The following is a 7,591-nucleotide window of genomic DNA, read 5'->3' as shown; positions in this document are numbered from 1 at the left end:
ATAATAACAACTTAACTGCCTTTTTCTTGTCTAAACATTGCTCTTTTCAGGACCATTCCAGTAAAAAATGTGTTGCATAAGTAAAGAGAGTAGGAGACTTATATTGATTTCAAATAGCTCAAACTCAATACTTAGTTCATAAGATAGCTGCTGTAGTTTTAAAGATTTTAAGTTCTTCTAGCTATGGTTCTGTTTCTAGCAATTGTAATAAGGTTGTTAAAGATGTATCTTTGCTTCATTCTAAACTTAGTCATATCTCTATAGACAAATTGAATGTTGTAAACAAGTATACTAGCGTAAAATCTGCAAATTTCCATTGTGAAACCTGTATTCTTGCTAAGCACCATCAGTTGCCATTTCTACTTAGTCATTCTACAGCTTCATATTCTTTTGAATTACTCCATATGGATGTTTGGGGTCCTTACAAGGTTCCTGCATTCTCTGGTGCTAAGTTTTTTCTAACAATTCTTGACGACTATACTAGAAATACCTGGACTATACTATTTTAGACCAAAGACCAAGTACCTGGCCTTATAAAAGACTTCTCTGCATATGCAGAAAGATAGTTTAAAGCTCTTATCAAAACTGTTAGAAGTGATAATGGCAGTAAATTTTTGCATCAAGCATGTGGCCATATATTCAGAGAAAGGGGTATTATTCATCAGACTAGTAGAATTGAATGTAATTGATTTTCATATTATAATTTTGTATGTATTCTGTTGATGCATTCATGGTATTTATAGGCTATGTAAACCGGCATATATCAACTAACCCTCTCTAACTAACTAGAGTTAATACTCTAACTAATTTTGTTTTTATAACTAAATCTTCATAACTACCTTCTTATACTTCAATATTCCCTCCTCAAGCTTGATCTAGGTGGAAAACCAATCCTAGCTTGGTTGACAGAAATTGGTGTTGCTCGGCTCCTAAGGCTTTAGTCATGATATCTGAAATTTGAAGGCTTGTCCTTACATGTTTGGTAATCAAAAATCCTTCATCTTGCTTGTCTCTTACATAGTGACAATTAATGCTCAAGTGCTTCGTCCTTTCATCGAAAACGGGATTAAGGGAAATGTGTTGTGCTGCACGATTGTCAAAAAACAATGGAATAGGTTTAGGAACCATGATTCTGAAGTCCTTTAACAGACCATCTAGCCAAACCAACTCTAAACTTGTATAGGACAAGCTATGATATTCAGATTTTGCACTACTTTTAGAAACAGTCTTTTGTTTCTTTGTTTTTCAGGAGATAAGTGATTTTCCTAAGAAAACACAATATCCACTCAATGATTTGCATGTAAAAGAACATTTTCCCCAATCAGCATCTGTATATGCGGTAAGTTGAAGATCAGAAGTTGCACTATAGAATAGACCTGTGTTCACTATCCTCTTCAAATACTGCAGAACATGAACAACTGCCTGAAAGTGAGGTTTTCGTGGTTGGCTTACAAACTGACTCAAGTGCTGTACTGAGTAGCTAATATCTGTTCTAGTCATATTGAGGTAGAGTAATCTGCTACTAGACGCTTGTATTTCTTAGGATCTTCAAGAATTTTACCTTCATCTGTGCTAAGTTTCAGTCCCCTTTGCATTGGGAATTTGGCTTCAGTGGTATTTTCCATATTCATATCCGCAAGTATATCAAGTATATACTTCCGTTGATTTATTAGGAGTCCAGTAGCATTCCTTGATATTTCCAAACCCAAAATCTAGCATTTCCCAAATCTTTGATGGAGAAAGCCTCATGTACGCCTTGTTTAGTGGCTGCAATAACTGATTCATGATCACCAGTCAAGAGCACATCATCTACATAGACCAAAGCAATTGCAAACCTTCTTGTCTCCTCATTATATTTAGTAAAAAGAGCGTAGTCCTTCTTGGACTGCACAAATCCTTGAGTGATCAAGTACTTTGTTAACTCCTTATTCCATTGTCTGGATGCCAGTTTCAGGCTATATAATGACTTTTTAAGCTTGGAAACTTGTGCAACTTTAACTTTATAGCCCTCGGGTGATCTCATATAGACATCCTCATCTAAATATCCAGGTAAGAATGTGTTGTTGATGTCAAGCTGGTATAAAGGCCATCCTTGTGCAACAATAATAGCTAATAATGCCCTGACACTGTTGAACTTTGCTACAGGTGAGAAAGTATGAGTGTAGTCTCTGTCTTTGACTTGGTTATAACCCTTGGCAACCAACCGTGCTTTAAATCTCTCCATTGACCCATCTGCTTTATACTTGATTTTGAAAACCCACTTGGAACCAATGGTTTTCTTATCTTTAGGCAACTCCATCAATTCTCATGTTTGATTATCTTCTAACGCTTGAATTTATTTGTTCATAGCTTCTATCCATCTAGGATCCTTGCTTGCTTGTGTAAATATATGGGGCTCATGATCTTGTAGTAGTTTTGTCAAGGATGTTGTGTACTTAAGATCAAATCCCTGCAAGCTTTATAAAACACAAGAATGAAGAGCAGTAGAAGTGCTATATCCTATACCAACAGAGGACTGTTGTCCTGATAATTTTAATGGGCCTGTTGTGATAAGGAGAGGAATTTTTAGTATTTTAACATGTGGGGTAAGGACCAGAATTTCATGGCCACTGTTAAAACCATCTGGGATACTCCAGGGGAAGGGCATACTATGTTTCAGGTAGTGAAAATCCTTAAAGCTCTGAAACAGCCCTTAAAAGTACTGAATGGGCCTGCCTTTACAAACAATGAAACTACTGCTAAAGTAGCCAAGCTTTGGTTAGAGAATATGCAGAAGCAACATCATTCTGATCCCACTAATCTCTCCTTCCAAAGAGGGGAAAAGCTTGCTGCTGAAGCTTATAAGGAATTGGAAGGTGCCAGAAGAACATTTTTAGCTCAAAAGGCTAAAGCACAATGGATGTCTGATGGTGATGAAAATACATCTTATTTCCATAGTGCTATAAAGGCTAGGATAATGCATAATAGAATTCTTTGTATTCATGACATGGCTTGTGTAAAAGTGTCTGATGTTGATGCAATTGAGGAGGTATTCCTGGGATACTATAAAAACTTGCTTGGAACCAGTACTGAGGTGATGCCAGTTCATGTTCCAACTGTTAGGAGGGCTAATATTATTACTGCTGTTTAGGATCAGGAGCTTGTGAAGGAGGCAACAGATGCTGAAATAAACGAAGCATTATTTTCTATCCCTGCAAATAAAGCACCTGGCCCTGATGGGTACACCTCTCAATTTTATAAAGAGACATTTACAATTGTCCTGGGAGATGATGTTGTGCTAGCTATCAAGGAATTCTTTCTTAATGGTAAGTTGTTAAATCAAGTGAATTCCACTATTTTGACACTGATACCTAAGAAGAGTAGGCCTAGTTGAGTTGTTGATTTTAGCCCCATTGTATGTTGCAATGTCCTTTAAAAGATCCTTTCTAAGTGTTATATAATAGACTTGCTGGGTTTTGCCTGCTGTTATTAGTGAATCTCATAGTGCTTTTATCAAAGGGAGAGATATAGTTGATAACATTTTGATTTGCCAGGACTTAGTTAGGCTTTATAAGAGAAAAACCTGCTCTCCCGGATGCTTGATGAAGATAGACCTTAAGAAGGCATATGACTCTGTTGAATGGCCTTTCATTCAACAGATGTTGGAGGCCTTAGGTTTCCCTAATCAAATGATTAAATGGGTTATGGTCTGTGTGACTACCCCATGGTTCACTCTATCTTTAAATGGGACTACTTTTGGGTACTTCCAAGGAAGGAGAGGTATCAGGCAGAAGGGCCCTCTATCTCCTCCGATTTTTACCATTTGTATAGATTACTTAAGTAGGGTTCTTATGGTAGTCACTAAAAGTATGGATTTCAATTATCATCCACTTTGCAGAGCACTTAAGTTAAATCATCTATGCTTTGCTGATGATCTCTTAATGTTCTGTAGAGAGGATAGGGGATCCATTACTATACTTCTGAGAGCTTTGGCTACCTTTGCTGCTTCTTCTGGGTTAGAAATGAACGGGGAGAAATCTGACACGTATATGCCATGGGGGATGTTGATTATGTCATTGAGATTTCTGGTTTTAAAATTGGTACTTTCCCTTTTATATACCTGGGTATTCCTATATCTCACAAAAGGATGGTTGTGGGTAATTGCTCAGAATTGGTTGAGAGAGTGGTAGCCAGAATTAGAGGATGGGGGGCAAGAAAGCTCAGCTATGCGGGTAGGTTAGTACTCATTCAATCAGTACTCACACAATTGCATTCATTCTGGGCCAGAATTTTTGTTGTCCTTGTCACAGTGATTGATAGGATTGTAGGGGTCTGCAGAAATTATCTTTGGTCAGGCTCTGAGCAGTATACCAAAAACCCTTCTGTTTCATGGGAAAAAATGCCTGTAGAAAAGGAATGGTAGATTGGGTATAGCTGATTGCAGAAAATGGAATCAAGCCCTTATTGGAAAATATATATGGTGGTTAGCTTCTAAATCTGATCATTTGTGGATCAGATGAGTTGATCATATATATATATATATATATATATATATATATATATATATATATATATATATATGTATATATATATGTATATATATATGTATATATCTATATAAGCGAGTCTAACTAGTATCGATTTGGTGTAGTATAGTCATACCAATGTCCCCTTTTCATATATATATATATATATATATATATATATATATATATATATATATATATGTATATATATATGTATATATATATGTATATATCTATATATGCATATATCTATATATATGTGTATATATATATACGTGTATATGTATATATATATGTGTATATATATATATATATATATATATATATATATATATATATATATATATGTGTATATATATATATATATATATATATATATATATATATATATATATATATATATATATATATGTGTATATATATATATATATATATATATATATATATATATATATATATATATATGTGTATATATATATATATATATATATATATATATATATATATATATATATATGAAAAGGGGACATTGGTATGACTATACTACACCAGTCAGTACTAGTTAGACGTGGAGGCGCATTTGCAGTGTTAAAGACCTTATGAAAATAGGTTACACTCAGGATACTTGGCATGCTAATCATGGTAATTATAATGTGGCTAGTGGATACAAATGGTTATTGGATGCACAGCCTAAAGTGTCTTGGTATCATCTAGTTTGGAATAGGCTCAATTTACCCAAACATTCTTTTATTTCTTCGATGGCTGTGCAGGACAGACTTCTTACTAAAGACAGACTGATAAAGTTTGGTATCATTCATGATAATATATGTGAACTTTGTCAGCTGGTGACAGAGACTCATTAGCATCTGCTCTATGAGTGTGATTTCAGTTCCAGGTGCTGGAAGATTCTTGGACAGTGGCTGGATGTCAGGTTCCCTCATATTGATATTCTAGGCTGGTGTTGCAAGTGGAGATGTAGATCCCTCATGAAAAAGCATACGGTGTATGCAACTGCTATTGCTCAGATATACCATATTTGGCATTCTAGGAATGTATGTCGTCTAGAAAGGACTGTTAGGCTCCTTGAGGCAATTGTTCATGATGTGAAAGTGGCTATTCAAGGTTGATGCAAGGATTAAAAAATGAACTTCTAAATACCAACAACGTCCCTGGTCTCCTTGGAACTAATTAGTTTGAGTAATAATTGTTAGTAGTGTTGTTGTAAGGCCTTGTTATGATTAATTATTAGGCTAATATAAAACATTTATTATATTTGTTATTATAATATATCTTCACATTCCACCAAAAAAAATAACAGGATATTGCTCGGAATCATCTAAGAACACATATTTAAGATGAAAAGGAAGAGGTTTACGCTATGGTATCTTTACTTCAGCAACAAAAGAGGCTTCCATTATAGTATTTACCGTCTCACCTTTCTCAATAGTGAACTCCTTACCTTTTAAAGTAGCTTCCATCGTCTTGTAATCAACTTGTACATCCTCTGCAAATTCATCAAGAGCTATCAAAGCTTCTAACAGGTCCCCAAAAAGGGATCCCATCCAATAATCAAACATAGATTCATCTACAATGTCTATAGCATAACATGTATCCTCTATCATAGGCTTAGACAGCATGCTAGCCAAATTAAATGTCACCTTATCATCCCCTACCTCGAGACTCAACCGTCCCTGAAGATTTTTGATGACCTCCAAGAATTACCGAATTGCTGCTCGACCTTTGTGTTCTTCATGGGTCCCGGAAAAGGAACCTTCATAACGATTGGCGGGTCAGTAGCTTTACTCTTCCCTTTATCATAATTAGACTTCTTATCGGTATTAAGAGACATCCCATCAGTAACAGGTAATAGATCAGCAGTTCCGTTGGGTGAAAAAGTCGATCGACCATCAGAACCAGTCGATCGACTAACAGACACAGTCAATCGACTATCCAGCTCAGTCGATCGACTTTTTCCAATTTCCTCGTTGTTCACAACTGCAAATTTAGTTGATCGACCATCAATTTTTGTCGATCGACTTTTTTCAGGCATTACAGGAGCTTCATCAGCGTACTTTCCTTCCGTATCCACATCTAATTCCTCAATTATGATATCTTCATTGACCTGGGGCATCTCTAGTCCATCGTATGTAAGACCACTTCTAAGCTGTATCGCATTAGCATTGTCATGCGGCTTTTTAGGTTGAGATGGCAACGTACGCGGTTGTCTACTTGAACTGGATAACTGGGAAATTTGATTGTCAAACATCTTATTATGTGCCATTAATTGAGCGATTAGAGCATCTTGCTTCTGTGAAGCCGCTATCTGTTGCTGTAGCATGGCCTTAATTTTATACATGTCACTATTCTGAGTTTGTTGAGGAGTTTGCATCTGTTAACCTCCTTGATCATGCCTATGATAACCGCCTTGTGGTTGATTTCCACGATTTTGAGGGATAATGTATAATGAATTCTGACCTTGCGGCGGCGGTGTAGTAGGATTTGGAATATTCTAGCTTCGGTAAGAGAAATTTGGATGCTCCCTAGTCCTTTCATTATAAAAGTTAGAATACGGTGTACCTTGCTTAAAAGATTGAAAAGCATGGACCTGCTCTATCGTACTCATACATTCAGCTGCACTATGCCCCGCAATACCACATCGTTCACAAGGTGTTTCCTGTTGTATCATGGCATGAACCGTCTGCTGGTTTCCCAAAGATTGGGATGTCTTCCATTCGGTAAGTTGAGCAGTCAATGCCTCTAACTTGGTTGCAATAGCTCCATCTGAACTACCCCTTCTTGTGTTACCTCGGGGGTTACCATACTCAGCAGTGTGAGTAGCTATCTCATCGATCAATTTCAAAGAATTGCCATCAGTAATGTTGTTCTGAAACCTCCCATTTGCAGAAGAGTCAAGCAAATATCTATAATCGTTGTAAAGCCCATTATAAAATTGAGTGTATAAGAACCAGATCTGGAAAGCGTGATGAGGGACGGAGCAGGCTAGTCGCTTAAAGCGAACCCATGCCTCATTGAGGTCTTCAGTGGGGCCCTGTTTAAAACTCGTGATTTGGCTTCTAAGAGCATTT

Source organism: Silene latifolia, chromosome Y (genome assembly GCF_048544455.1).
Source record: "Silene latifolia isolate original U9 population chromosome Y, ASM4854445v1, whole genome shotgun sequence".
In the NCBI taxonomy this organism is placed as follows: domain Eukaryota; kingdom Viridiplantae; phylum Streptophyta; class Magnoliopsida; order Caryophyllales; family Caryophyllaceae; genus Silene; species Silene latifolia.
The sequence above is the reverse complement of the archived record's forward strand: the minus strand, read 5'-3'. Positions refer to the sequence as shown.